Source organism: Macrotis lagotis, chromosome 1 (assembly GCF_037893015.1).
Source record: "Macrotis lagotis isolate mMagLag1 chromosome 1, bilby.v1.9.chrom.fasta, whole genome shotgun sequence".
Lineage (NCBI taxonomy): Eukaryota > Metazoa > Chordata > Mammalia > Peramelemorphia > Peramelidae > Macrotis > Macrotis lagotis.
The window spans coordinates 328,452,064-328,467,381 of NC_133658.1; the positions used below are offsets into that span (position 1 = coordinate 328,452,064).

Genomic DNA, 15,318 nt, shown 5'->3' on the forward strand with positions numbered 1-15,318 from the left:
GATGTGGGTGATAGCGGAGAGGGTAGATCACAGGAGAGAACAGTCAGATATAATACATTTTCTTTTTTACTTCTTGTCAGGGGCTAGGATTGGGTAGCCTGTCTGGGACCATGGGGCTGGGTGGTTGCTGGGTCTCAGGGGTGGTATGTGGGCTCAGGGCCTCTTGGCCCCAGGGCCAGTAATCAGTCCACTGTGCTACTCAGTCACCCTACAACACATTTTAGAAGAGGGGACAGAGTGAAAGAAGAGAGAAAATATCATATATGGTATTGGGGTGGAATGGATGGAGGGAATTACAATCAGCAATAACAACAGTGCAAAATATGGAAGTAACTTCTATGATGGTCTTATCATAAAGAATGTGATCCACTTGAGACAGAGCTGCTGGTATCAGAACACTGACAAACACATTTTTCCCCCTTTCTTTTACTTTATTTCTCATGAAGGTCTATATTTTTTGGGGGGAGGGGATATTATATTTTCCCTTAAACAATAATATTTTAGTAATGTAGAAAAAAAAATCACTTGTACAAAAATATTCATACCAGTTCTGTTTTGTGGTGGCCAAGAATTGGAAATTAACGTAAATGTCCTTCAATTTGGGAATGGCTTAACAAAATGTGGTATATGTATGGGATGGAGTACATTTGTTCTGTTAGAAGCCAGGAGGGATGGGAATTCAGGGAAGCCCAGAAAGATTTGCATGGACTGATGCTGAGTGAGAACAGCAGAAACAGAGGAATATTGTGTACCCTGGCAGCAACATGGGGGTGGACGACCAACCTGGATGGACATGCTCATTCCATTAGTGCAACAGTCAGACACAATACCTTATTTTTCTTCCTTAGAGATATGATTTCTCTTTCATCACATTCAATTCAGATCAGTGTATAACATGGAAACAATGTGAAGAGTAGCAGACTGCCTTCTCTGGGGGGTGGGGGGAGGGAAGCAAGATTAGGGGGAAAATTGTAAAAAATTCAAAATAAAAATAAAAAAATATATAAAAAGAATTTGAATGCTGAAAAAAAGAATTTGGATGATAAGCCACTTGGTGCATTTGTGTTTAGTATTGACATTGCTTTATTGTCTATGGTACCTTTCAGCAAGATATAGTTTCCTTCCTTATCTCTTTTAATTAATTAGGTCTGTTTTTGTTATTCCTTTGTCAAAGATCAGGATTGTTACTGGTGCTTTTTTTTAAATTCAGTTAAGGCATAATAGATTTTGCTTCAGCCCTTTACTTTGTGTATGTCTCCCTGTTTCCTGTATGTTTCTTGTAAACTACATATTGTGAGATTCTGGATTTTTTTTTTAATCTATTCTGTTACTTCAATTTTATGGGAGAATAAATCCCATTCACATTCACAGTCATGATTACTGTGTTTTCCCCTCCATCTTATTTCCCCTCCTGTTTATACTCTTCTCCCTTTTCTTTTTTTCTCATTGATTCAACTTTATTTAACCTATTTTGCATCTGATTTCTCAGAATTATTTTTTGTTGTTTTTTGTTTTTGTTGTTTGTTGTTTGTTTTGTTTTGTTTTTTTGCAAGGCAATAGGGTTAAGTGGCTTGCCCAAGGCCACACAGCTAAGTAATTATTAAGTGTCTGAAGCCAGATTTGAACTTAGGTACTCCTGACTCCAGGCCCAGTACTCTATCCACTGCACCACCTAGCCATCCCTCAGAATTATTTTAAATTATTTTTTATTGTTTTTCTGAATTTTATAATTTTTCTCCCAATCTCACTTCCCTCCCCCAACCGCCTACAGAAGGCAGTCTGATAGTCTTCACATTGTTTCCATGCTGTACATTGATCAAAATTGAATGTGTTGAGAGAGAAATCATGTCCTTAAGGCAAAAAATATATGAGATAGTAAAATTACATAATACCTTTTTAAAAAATTTAAATTGTGTGGGCAGCTAGGTGGTGCAGTGGATAAAGCACCGGCCCTGGAGTCAGAAGTACCTGGGTTCAAATCTGGTCTAGAACACTTAATAATTACCTAGCTGTGTGGCCTTGGGTAAGCCACTTAACCCCATTTGCCTTGCAAAAACCTAAAAAAAAAAACCCAAAAACTAAAATTTTAAATTAAAGGTAATAGTCTTTGGTCTTTGTTTAAACTCCACAATTCCTTTTTTCTCTTTTCACTCTATACTCCCTCACTAATATTTTGCTTTTGACCAACACCTTCCTTAATCTTCCCTACCTTCTATCTCTCCTCCCCCTTTTGCTTTGCCTTTTTTCTCCTACTTCTCTATAGGATAAGATAAATTTCTGTACCCAACAGAGAGTGTACATTATTCTCTCTTTGAGCCAAATCTGGTGATATTAAGGTTCAAACAATGTAAACCCCCATCCCTTTCTCGTTCTCTATTATAATAGGTCGCATGATGTAATTTACCCTATTCTTCTCCCCCTTTCCTCTTCTCCCAGTACGATCTTTTCTTCATCTCTTATTTTTTATCACGTCAGTGATATTTACTTTTATACTTATTTTTTGACTGCTTGCAGATTTATACTTACTTTTGCCTGTTTCTTGATTTTCTCCTTGACTTGATAATTCTGAAATTTTGCTACATCTTTGAAATTTTCATTTTAAGATCTCTTTCAGGAGTTAATCAGATTATTCTTTCAATTCTGGTTCTAGGATATCAGTACAGTTTTTCTTCTATTTTTTTCATTCTTGTAATTTTATTTGAATGATTCTTGATATCTCATAGAGTCATTAGCTTCTACTTGCTCAATTCTCATTTAGGATTTATTTTTTTTTCAGTTAGCTGTTGTACCTCATTTTTCCATTGGAATCAATTCTATTTTTAAGGAGTTGTTTTCTTCAGTGAATTTTTGTGCTTCCTCTTCCAAGCTATTGGCACTTTTTTCATAATTCTCCTGCATAACTCTCATTCTCCCCCCCCATTTTTCTTCTACTTCTCTTATTTGATTTGATTTTTTAATTCCTTTTTGAGTTCTAAGAGGACTTTCTGGGCTAGAAACCAAATCTTATTACCCTTTAAGGCTTCACATGTAGGAATTTTGACATTGTTGTCCTCTTCTGAGTTTGTGTTTGATCTTGCCTGTCTACATAGTAACTTCCTTTAGTCAGGACTTTTTCCTGTTTGCTACTAATTGTTTAGCTTATTTTCTAACTTTAAAGTTGAGCTCTACTCTTGGGGCTCAGGGAGCACTGTCCCAAATTGTTTACACTGAGGGACCAGGGACTTGGTCACAGGCTTTCTATGCCAGGCCTTCAGGTGCTTGCAGCTTGCCACTGTACTGGGTTGTGCCCATTGTGCTAGCATTCTAGGACTCATAATTTGCCTTTTGTGCTGGGGCTGAAGGCATCAAAGCTGGCCCCATGTGACACAAACTTGCCGAGGATCAACCATGGGACCTAAGTTTCTGTGTTGAAGAACCTTCCTCTGGCTTTTCTTACATGCCATCTATGTTGATCTGCATTCCCCTTTTACCGAAGGACACACTCCTTTCCTGAGGTCCTTCTAAGTTATCTCAAGCCTCAAAATTGTCTCACTGCATCTTTTAGTGAATTTGGTTTCTCCAGAATCTGTTTAGTTTTCATCTAATATTATTTCCAAGGGAAATTGGGGAGAACTGAAGCAGCTTCCTGTCTTCTCTCTACCATCTTCAGGTAAAACTCTTTTACAAAGGTCACTTTTCACAATATATGGGCAGTAGGCTCTAGGAAACATAACCTTCATTGAATAGCTTTAAAAATGTTTTTTAAAATCTTTAATTATTTGGAAGGCTCTAGTTGCACTTCAGCAGATCATCATCTCACAAACATTAATTAACTTCCCATTGTGTACAAAGTTCTGAGTTTGGTACCAGGATTTAAAAACATACATACATATATATATATATATATATATATATATATATATATATATGTTAAACATAATATCTGCTGTTAAGGAACAAAGGAAGAACACAATAATAATAATTTTGATATCAAGAAAATTGAGGGGGCAGCTAGGTGGCTCAGTGGATAGAGCACCGGCCTTGGAGTCAGAAGTACCTGAGTTCAAATTTGGCCCCAGACACTTAATATATTATTACCTAGCGGTGTGGCCTTGGGCAAGCCACTTAACCCCATTGCCTTGCAAAAATCTAAGGAGGAGGAAGAAGAAGAAGAAGAAGAAGAAGAAGAAGAAGAAGAAGAAGAAGAAGAAGAAGAAGAAGAAGAAGAAGACGACGACGACGACGCTGATGATTGAGGTTAAATGCTTGGGAGAGGACCAGAGAATATAATTAATTATGTTTGAGGAAGAAGAGATAATTTCCCTTGAAAGATCAGAAAAGACTTTCTGTATGAGGTTATGACTAAGTTGAACCTTTAAAGAATAGAGAGATTCCCATAGAAAAGCATGGAGAAAAAAATGGGGAACTTTGCACAGTTCATTTTGCCAGGATGATAGGATATTTGAAGGAAAGTAAAATGAAATAAGACTGGGAAGGTTGGTTGGAGCCAGATCATAGAGGACCCTGAATGCCAGAGCCAGGAATTTCTTCTTTATTCAGTAGGCAGTGGGGAGCCATGGAAAGTTTTAAGTGGAGGAGTGAAATAATCCCAGCAATGAATTAACATGCTCAGCCATATCTGTGGAGAATAGATTACAGAGTCAATAGTAGTCATTACTTCTCATATCACAGGGAATAAAGCTCTGTTTCACTGGAGGAGACTCTGGACCACCATTTCTTGATGATATTTTAAAGGGAACTCATGCATCAAGGTATTTAGGACTAAATTAGTATTTCTCAATATAAACTATATTGCTTAAGTAAAATGCCTTAATTTTTTATGGAACAATTTTTAAAGAACTGTGAAATGAGGATGAGGGACAAATACTGAGGGTCAGAAAAGTAGTACCTTAGGAGGAGAAATATTTTTTAAACTTCATAGAATATTAAATTATAAGAATCCCAGGTATCAAGGATTTAATAATGTAGTGCGTATTGAAAAATTGTGGACTAGATTTGAGAAGTTTTCTCTTTTAAAAGAATATTATTCATATCATTTGTTTTTACATCAAATTCAATTCCAAATTTCCCCATTTACTCACACAAAGAACCATTTCTTGTATATAACAAAGAATAAATAGGAAAGAAGGGAGAGGATATAGTTCAGCAAAATCATAACTTCACTTGAATCTGAGAGTATAATTAATGTTCTACACTCCTAATCCCCCATCTTTGTACCACACAAAATGAGATACACTTTTTCATTTCTTCTGGTTCAAACTTGATAATTTAATTTGATTTCAGTTTTTTATGGTTTTGCAATTTGTTTTCTCATTCTATTTGCCTTTTAAAAATCTTTTACAATCAGGGGTGGCTAGGTGGTGCAGTGGATAAAGCACTGGCCCTGGAGTCAGGAGTACCTGGGTTCAAATCTGGTCTCAAACACTTAATAATTACCTAGCTGTGTGGCCTAGGGCAAGCCACTTAACCCCATTTGCCTTACAAAAACCTTAAAAAAAATCTTTCACAATCTCACTTCTTTTTCAATCTTCTTTCATTCTTCATCACCTCACACTTGGAGTTTTACAATAGCCTCCTGATGAGTCTGCCAGCTACAAGTCTCTCTTCACTTCCATCCAATCTTCCATTTAGAATTACAATTGCAATTACAGCTGCAAAATGGTTGTCTAAAGAATCAAATTAGAATCTTATTTGGCATTCAAGCCCTTCATAACTTAGACTTTACTCTTAAATACATATTCTTTGATTCAGTGATACTGGCCACAAGGCTACTCCATGAACAAGACCTTCCATCTCTGGTTTCTGGCCATTTTCTCTGGCAATATCTCATGGCCGGTATGCTCTCTGCCCTCATCCTTGTCTTCCTTTAAAGTTCAACTAAAACCTCATCTTCTGCAAGAAGACTTTCCCAACTCCACTTAATTCTAGCACCTCCTATTATTTCCTGTTGATCCTTTATATAGCTTGCTTGCACATAGTTATTTGCTTGTTATCTACCATTACCCTAAGAGCTCTTTGAAGGGACTTTTTTACCTTTTTTGCGTGTGTCCCTGTCATTTAGCATAGTATCTAGCACACAGCAGGCCTTTAATAAAATTTTATTGACTGATTTTGCTCCCCTCCACATACACTATGCTTGTCTCCCATTATGAGACATGCTCTTCATATTCACTTCTAATTCTTGAACCCCCCTGACTTCTGCTCTCCCATTCTCCACTCTCCCTCTCAATTCAGTCCCTTCCCTCCAAGATTACCTTCCATTAATACTTTCTATATCTTATGTATGCAGTGTTTGCTCCATTAGACTGTGAACTCCTTAAAGGCAGATTTCATTTTTGTCTCTAGCAAGTAGATGGCATAGTACCTGTCACACAATTAATGCTTAATCAATACTTATTGAGTGACTGACTTCATTCTATATCCTTTTGTAGAAGACTTCCCACCTTTGATTCTTCCTGTGCATCTTTTCTTAAAATGGAGTAGTATTTCATTAAGCTCATATACCACAATTTACTTAGTCATTCCCCAATCAATAGACATTTATTTTGATTAAGATGTATTCATTTCATAGGGCTAGAATAAATGTCTATAGCTGTTTTTTGATACTAATCTTTGTGAATGAATTTTTTGACATTTGAACAAGAAGTTGGTTATAAATATAGAGGAATCTTTGTCCACTTAGAAATTTGATGAGATGAAGGTGCTGGAATTAAAGACTTACTAGGGAGAGAAACAGGTTTTCAAAATAAGATTTTAATGTGATTATCTTCCATCAATGCTGTCAGCATCTACAAATGCTATGAAATTTTATTTAAAGTACCTTTCTCATATTGTCTGTAGTCCTTCTTTACTACATTTTTGTCAAAACCTCTTTAGAGCTGTGAGGTAAGGAGTCTTTGGGGATGACTAGCATTTTAAGTGAAGTGCCAGGAGCTGAAACATGTAAATGTGATGGAGCCTGGTTCCTCTGCAGATGATTTAAATGTTAAATACATCCCCATGTAGGGGATGGAGGGACTGGAATCTGAAAACGATTATCTCCTGTAGAAATGAACCTTCAATTTACTCACTGCACAGGAAGGGCAGATGCTACTCATTTTCGCTGTCAGCAGGTGCCCTTTCTATGCATAATAGACTTCAAATGTGTAATTAACACATGAAGGAGGCCACCACCAGTCACTCTTTCAGGTACACGCTGCTAGTGGTTTTCAGGACAACCATGAGGGCCACAAGAGGTTCTTACTTTGCCTAGAAGATTAGCTTACCATTGATTTACTGAAAAAGACCTGTGAAAAGGGGCTAAATCCAGCTTCCACTATGCACAGGCATAAGTGTAGACTAAAGCAAACATCCACTCAGGGCCTAGACTCAAGATAGAAGCAGGAAGGGAGGAAGGGAGGAAGGGAGGCATGAGTTAAAGCTGGAAGGGATCTTAGAGATCGTTAGTCCAACACCTTCAGCTTATAGGTGGGAAAAACTGAGTTTTAATAAGAGAAAGAGGGGGACTTGTCTGACTGAGGTCACAGAGGAAACAAGTAATGGAGCTTAGATGAGAACCCAGCCCTTCTGATTCTAAATTTATTGCTTCGGAGCTCCTTACTCAATAGACTGATTTTAACCTTGTTTGGCAAAAAGAAACAAACAAAAAAAAAACTTAGAACCAAGGTGAATAGATGCCCTGATATAGAGATTGTATTTCTGTGGAGTTTGTTTCATTTTTTTGTTTTTGTTTTTTTTTTTTACTAAAAATAGTTAAATGGAGCCCTCACATCAGAGGACTGGATTCTTAGCTAGGTTTTCCATTCTGGCTGCATGATCCTAGGCAAATCTCTTTATACCACATCTCTGTCTCCCCCCATTCAGTTTCTTCCTCTGTAAAATGGGGATAATAATCCTTGCACTCTCTACCTCACAGTACTGTAGTAAGTTAGAGACTATAGAGTTGTTGAGTTGTCCTCAAAAGCAGTTGCTGGCAAGACTCCCATTGCACATTAACAAACATAACAACAGATTAGCTGAGGGAGCTTTAATTAGCCTAGTAATAGCAGATTGTGATTGTTGTAATAAATCAATTTAGGCCAAATGGTTTTTCCCTGAATGCTTCTTAAATTAACCTCTGAATTCTTCCCTAATTTGTGAACATGTAGAGGACCTTATGGTCACTTAGGATTTTTTATAACTATCTCCACAAAAGCAAATGGCTTTCTCCTTCTCCTCAGGATGGATGTTTCCTAGTTATTTGGCCATGGATAGTCTCTTTGGCTCTCAGAAAGGCTCAGTTTCTTCCCTTTTAGAATGGAGTTGAGTCAGTAAGCATTCATTAAGCACCTTCTGTGTGCAGGCTCTGAGCCAAGGACCTGAGCTTACAAAAAAGGAGAGGGAAAGCAGCCATTCCTCTCAAGGAGCTCATGTCTCCTTACACAGCTTGGCATGAGGAAAATTCTTTGCAGCTTTCAAGAGCTATAAAATAGGGGTTATTTAAAATTTTTTATATGAATCATAGAATCTACAGTAAGTTTTGTGATGGTGGGGAATGTATCTTACCTAATGTTTTATATCCCAGCACTCTAGTAAATAGATGCATGATGAATGTTAGTTAAGTTTACTTGAATTTAATTGAATTTTAAGTCTGTGATGCATTACACTTTCTCTCCTGCCTTAGTTCAGATGACACAGCCTAGCTCAATGACACCTTTTCCAGGAAACCATCCTTTATTTTTCCTCTCCCTTCTCTCCAGTGGAATATGATTTTTGCCTCATCTGAACTTAATTTCCTTTTATGAATATATTATGTTTTTAATTCATATGATATATTTAATCTGTGTATCTCTATATTGATTTTAATCCTTTTGAGGACATAGAACATGTTTTGTTTTGTTTATGTTTTTGTTTTTTATCATTTTTGTTCCTCCTTCCCTGCCAGAACAAAACATGACATTATAGCATAATTTTGTCATTCAGTCATTTTTCAGTTCTGTCCAGTTCTTCATGATCTCATTTGGGATTTTATTGGCAAAGATAGAAAGATATCTTTCCTTCTCCCATTTACAGGTGAGGAACTAAGGCAAACAGGGTCAAGTGACTTGCCCAGAGTCACACAGCTAGTAAGTATCTGAGACTGGAATAGAACTAAGGGCTTCCTGACACCAGTGACAGACCTCTACACTACCGAGGTACCCCATAATAATAGCAAAATCAGTCTTTAATAATTGTTTGCAGAATGAATGTATAACATTTCATTTCCAAAATACCTTAAATTTTTTAAAAGTACTTTCTTCACAAAACTCATTGACATTAAGTTGAATAATTACTTTGGAAAGATAAGGAAATTGATAATTTAATAATTTATAGTTGGCGACATAGTTAATATGCAACAGAACTAGAATTTGAATCCACATCTTCCATCTCCAAGTTCAGTACTGTTCCTTAGAACTTACATATAAAATGGAGATTCAAAGAGTTGAATTGCCCAGCTTGAAGGTGTCAAAAGCTTGAACTCGCCCTCTATTTGACTCTTAAGACTTAATTGGATTTCAATTACCAAGACCTTAGAGATCATTTACTCTAATCCATTTCTCTATCCAGCTTTACAAATGAGGAAACTGAGTCCACAAGAGATTAAGTCATTTAACCCAGGTCACACAGGTAATAAATAGGCAGGAACATCATTAATTCCTCATCTTCTAAATCTAGCCATGTGGGTTTCTTTATTGTACCAGGCAAAATCAACCTGTGCGACATCTTAACAATATGCAAGAAATTCAGGGGAAGGTCTTCTTTCTGTTCTACCTCCCTTTGACTTTTTATTTAAAACAATTTTTTTTTCAGTTTAACTTGCATTATTGTGTGGTTGTTTTCATTTGCAGCTGTGGCATAAGAATGAAAAGACAAGAAACAAAAGCAGATGGCAGAGAAAATGAAAGGAGGGATGCATTTCCAGCCCTTATGAATATTTAAAAGCATGTGCTGCTGGGCTTCATCCTAGTATGGAGCTATGGTCTCTCTTTCTGACTTTGATAATATGAAGATGATAATGCTCCCTACCTTAGCTGTTTCTTCCCCTTCTTCCTTAGGGAATAGCACTGAAGGCTGGGTGTGGCTAGGGCTAACAGGTTAAGTCTACAGTGTTGATTAGTTTTCTTTTACAGAAGATGAAATTAGGAATGGCAGTGAGAGCTTGTGAAACAATACTGGCTTTATTGTATAATTATCTTATTACTAATTAAAGATGTCAGCAGATGTATCAGAGAATCAGTCAATTAACAAGTATTTATTAAGCAACCACTATGTACCAAGCACTGTCTAGGAATTGGGGGTCTAGGAACAAAAAAGCAGATCAAACAATCCTGTTCTCAAGTAGCTTTAAAATATATACACAGCATAGATACACACATTTTATAAGATAGTGAGAAAGTGCACTAGCAATTGGGATGGGGGGAGAGGGAGCAACAGGAAAAGCATTGTGTGAGCTTCATCTTGAAGGAAGAGAGGGATTTTTGGATATTGAAATGAGGGGTAGAATAGAATTACAACTTGGGATATTCCCTTAGTTGGAGGAAAATAATCAGGAGAGAATATTGTCTTGAAAGGCCAAAGAAAAGAGCATATCCTGAAAGCAAGTGCAGTTAGTTGTTTCAAAAACAGTAAAGAAGTCAGGAACAATGCTAACTGATAAAAGACCAATAAATTTGGTGATTGAGGTCATTGGTAAGTTTGGAGAGAACAACCTAAGTAATGAGGTTGATATACAGACTGCAAAGGTTTAAAGTGTGAGTGAAAGGAAAGAAGTAGAGATGATCAATATCTACAGCTTTCTTTTTTTCTTTTTTCCAATTACAGCAAAGATAATTTTCAACATTCATCCTTTTTTGCAAGCTTTTTTTTTTCCTGCAAACCTCCCTTCCCCTCTCCCTATGGCAACAAATAATATGTTATGGATTGTACTTGTACAATTGTATTTAGCATATTTCCTTATTAGGCATGTTGTGGAAAAAATAAGTAGGGAAAAAAAAATCATGAGAGAAAGATTTTGCTTTGTTTTGCCTTCAGACTTCATGGTTTTTTCTCTGGATGTGGATGTCATTTTTCCATACAAGTCATTCAGGATTGTCTGTGTTTGCTGTAGCTGCTGAGAGGAGTTACATTGATCATGGTTGATCATCTCACAATTTCTGTTAATGTGAACAATGTTTTCCTGGTTCTACTCACTTTACTCAGCATCAGTTCGTGCAAGTCTTTCCAGTCTTTTCTAAAGTCCAGTCACTCGTGATTTCATTCAGAATAATAGTTCATAGCATTCATATATCATTATTTGTTCCGCCACTCCCCAATTGATGGACATTCACCCAATTTCAGTGCTTTGTCACTACAAAAAGACCTTCTGTAAATATTTTTTAAGTTTTTTTTTTTTTTTTTTTTTTGCAGGGCATTGGGGTTAAATGGCTTGCCAAAGGTCAAACAGCTAGGTAGCTATTAAGTGTCAGAGGTCAGATCTAAACTCAGGTACTCCTGACTCCAGGGCCTGTGCTCTATCCACTGCACCACCTAGCCGCCTCTTCTGTAAATATTTTTATATGTGTGGGCCTTTTCCTGGTTTTTTATGATCTCTTTGTGATATAGACCTAGTAATGGTATTGTTGAATCAAAGTGTAGGCACAGCTTTATTGCCCTTTGAGCATATTTCCAAATTGTTCTCCAGAATCATTAGATCAGTTCACAGCTTTACCAACATTGCAATTTCTCACAATTTTCCCTCAGTGTTATTTTTTTTTATCATTTTAGCCAATCTGATAGGTTTGAGTTAGTACATCAGAGTTATTTTTAATTTGCTTTTCTACGATCACTAATGATTTGCTGCATTTTTTCATAAGCCTAGAGGTAACTTTAGTTTCTTCATCTGAAAATTGTCTGTTCATATCCTTGACCCATTGATCAATTGGGGAATGACATGTATTCTTTTTTTTTTTAAAGATTTTATTTATTTTGAATTTTACAATCCCCCCATCTTGCTTCCCTTCCCCCACCCCCACAGAAGACAGTTTGTTAGTCTTTACATTGTTTCCATGGTATAATTTGATCCAAGTTGAATGTGATAAGAGAGAAATCATATTCTTTTTTTTTTTAGGTTTTTTTTTTCAAGGCAAATGGGGTTAAGTGGCTTGCCCAAGGCCACACAGCTAGGTACTTAAGTGTCTGAGGCCGGATTTGAACTCAGGTACTCCGGACTCCAAGGCCAGTGCTCTGTCCACTGCACCACCTAGCTGCCCCTGAGAAATCATATTCTTAAGGGAGAAATATAAAGTATGAGATATAGAAGCATTACATAATAAGAGAACATTTTTTTTAAAGGTAATAGTCTTTGGTCTCTGTTCAAACTCCACAATTTTTTCTCAGGATACAGATGGTATTCTCCACAGATATCCCAAAATTGTGCCTGATTATTGACCTGTTGGTATAAGCAAGTCCATTAAGGTTGATTGATCATCACTCCCATGCTGCTGTTTACATTGTACAATGTTCTTCTGGTTCGGCTCATCTCGTTCAGCATCAGTTCATGCAAATCCTTCCATGCTTTCCTGAATTCCCATCCCTCCTGGTTTCTAATAGAACAATAGTGTTCCATGACATACATATACCACAGTTTACTTAGCTATTCCCCAACTGATGTACATTCCCTCAGTTTCCAATTCTTTGATGACTGGTATTCTTATAAATTCAACTCAGTTTTCCATATATATTTTAGAAATGAATCCTTTATCAAAAACACTGGCTATGGAAAATTGTTTCTCACCTTTCTGCCTTCCTTCTAATCTTGGTTTCATGGATTTTATTTGTGCAGAAACTTTTTATTTCCCACTATCCTTTCCCTTATCCCTCCTTACCAATATTTTGCTTCTGACTGTTCTTTTGTCTTTTCTCTCCTCCTTGTCTATAGGATAGGATGAATTTTTTTTTGCAAGGCACATGGGGTTAAGTGGCTTTCCCAAGGCCACACAGCTAGGTAATTATTAAGTGTCTGAGACTGGATTTGAACCTAGGTACTCCTGACTCCAGGGCTGGTGCTTTATCCATGGTGCCACCTTGCCGCCCCAGGATAGGATGAATTTCTAACCCAAATGAAAATTTATATCATTCTCTCTTTGAGGCAGATTTGTTTAGAGTAAGATTTACCCTGAATTTATACTCTTCCTTCTTTCCTTCTACTCTAATAGGTCTTTTGTTCCTCTTCATATAGTTAATTATCCTCAAAGGCCTCAGCCTTCTTCTCCCAATATAATCCTTTCTTTGATTTCTTAATTTCTTTATACCTGTTTTGTACTTCCCCCTTCCAGCAAAGTATACTCCTTTCAATTATTCTGATAGGACAATTCTCAAAAATCATAAACATTATCATCACCATGATCAATTTGTACCCACATCCTCTGTATAGTATACTCACTCTAACTTTCCCATTAGAAATATAACTCTCATGAGCTAAAGTAAATCATAACATCATGATCAATTTATACCCACACCCTCTCTCTAATTATGTTGCTTTTGACTATCCTAAGAGAAATATAATTCTCAAGAGTTACAGGTATTGTCTTCCTGTTTACTCTTATTGACAAACTTTTTTATTTTAGTCTTATTGATCAATTTTTTTCTTTCTATTTACCTTTTCATGTATCTCTTGAGTTTTGTATTTGAAGATAATATTTTCTGTTAATTTCTGATCATTTTATTAAGTAAGTTTGAAAGTCTCCCATTTCCCTGAAAATCTACCTTTTCCCCTGAAGAATATGCTGAATTTTGCAGGGTAGTTAATTCCAAGCTCCTTTGCCCTCCAGAATATAACATTGCTGATCTATCAATCCTTTAATGTTGAAATTGCTAAATCCTATGTAATCTTGAATATGGATCCCAGGTTAGTTAAATTATTTCTTTTTGATAGCTTCCAGTATTTTTCTCATTTAGCTGATAGTTCTGAAATTTTGCTCCATTTTTCCTTGGAATTTTTATTTTGGGAACTTTTTTTGAGGGTGATCAATGGATTCCTTCAAAAACTACCTTATCTTCTTGTTCTAAGATATTAGGGCAGTTTTCCATGATAATTTCTTGCATGACATTTTCCAGGCTCTTTTTCTGATTGTGGCTTTCAGATAGAACAATGATTTGTAAATTATCTCTCCTGAATCTATTTTCCAGGTCAGTCATTTTTCCTAGGAGGTGCTTTACATTTTCTTCTATTTTTTTCAATCTTTTGGGGGTTTTTTTGATTCAATCTTAGTCTCAGATTCATTAATTTCCATTTGTCCAATTATAACCTTTACAATTTTGTTTTCTTCAATTAACTTTTATGTTTCCTTTTCCATTTGTTAATTTTACTTTGAAAGGAGTTGATTTCTTTTTTCCATTTGGTCAGTTTTACTTTTAAAGATATTATTTTTTCAGTCAATTTTTCATGATACTCCTGCATGACTCTCATTCTTTTCTCCATTTTTTTTCTTCTTGTTGTCTTTGGCTTTGAAAATCCTTTTGAACTGTTCTAAGAGGTCTTTTGGGTTTTGTGACCAATTAAGAAACCCCTTTGAGCTTTCTTCATGTGTAGTCATTTTGTCACTTCTTTCCTCTCTGTTATGGCATTTTTATTGACCCTATAACGATATTGGCTTTCAATAATTAGTGCTCCTTTTGATTTTGTTTTTCTTCATTTTGGTAGCTGAGCTTTGCTCATGGGGCAAAAGGGACACAGTCCCAAGCTTTTGGGACTGGAGCTCAGGTTCTGGTCCCTAGTTTGCCACTTGCCTATGGTGTTTCAGGTGTTAGCAGTTTGTCCCTTGTGATAGGATAGCCCAATCCAGGCCCACCTGTTTTACCAGCATTCCCAAGGCTAGAACTTTGTCTTCTGAGTCGAGGTTGGGACCTTCATGCTGACCTACTGCACTGCTGGCTTGCTGAGTCCAGTGCTGTCGTTAAGAGCCTCCCACTGACTTTCCAGTTCTCCTGCCTGCACTGTGCTATACTCCCCTTTTACCCACATGACACAGTCCTTTACTGAAGTTCCTCCATGATATCTTGTTTCACTTTGTTTTTTTGTGAGTTCTGTCCTTTTATGGTCTGTTTTGAGGCTTCATTTAAAGTTGTTTCATGAAAAGCTCTAAGAAGTTCCTAGGTAAGGGGAAGCTAGGTGGCTCAGTGGATAGAGCACTGGCCCTGAAGTCAGGAGTACCTGAGTTCAAATCTGGCTTCAGACACTTAATAATCACCTAGCTGTGTGGCCTTGGGCAAGCCACTTTAACCCCATTGCCTTGCAAAAACAAACAAAAAAAAAACTTCCTA

The 15,318-nt window shown here is 36.6% G+C and overlaps 1 protein-coding gene across 8 annotated transcripts in view; it reads left to right on the forward strand.

Moving 5' to 3' along the window:
- Positions 1–15,318, forward strand: part of DENND1A (DENN domain containing 1A) — a 709,454-nt gene that overhangs the window by 390,084 nt on the left and 304,052 nt on the right. The gene's annotated exons all lie outside the window — the stretch shown is intronic.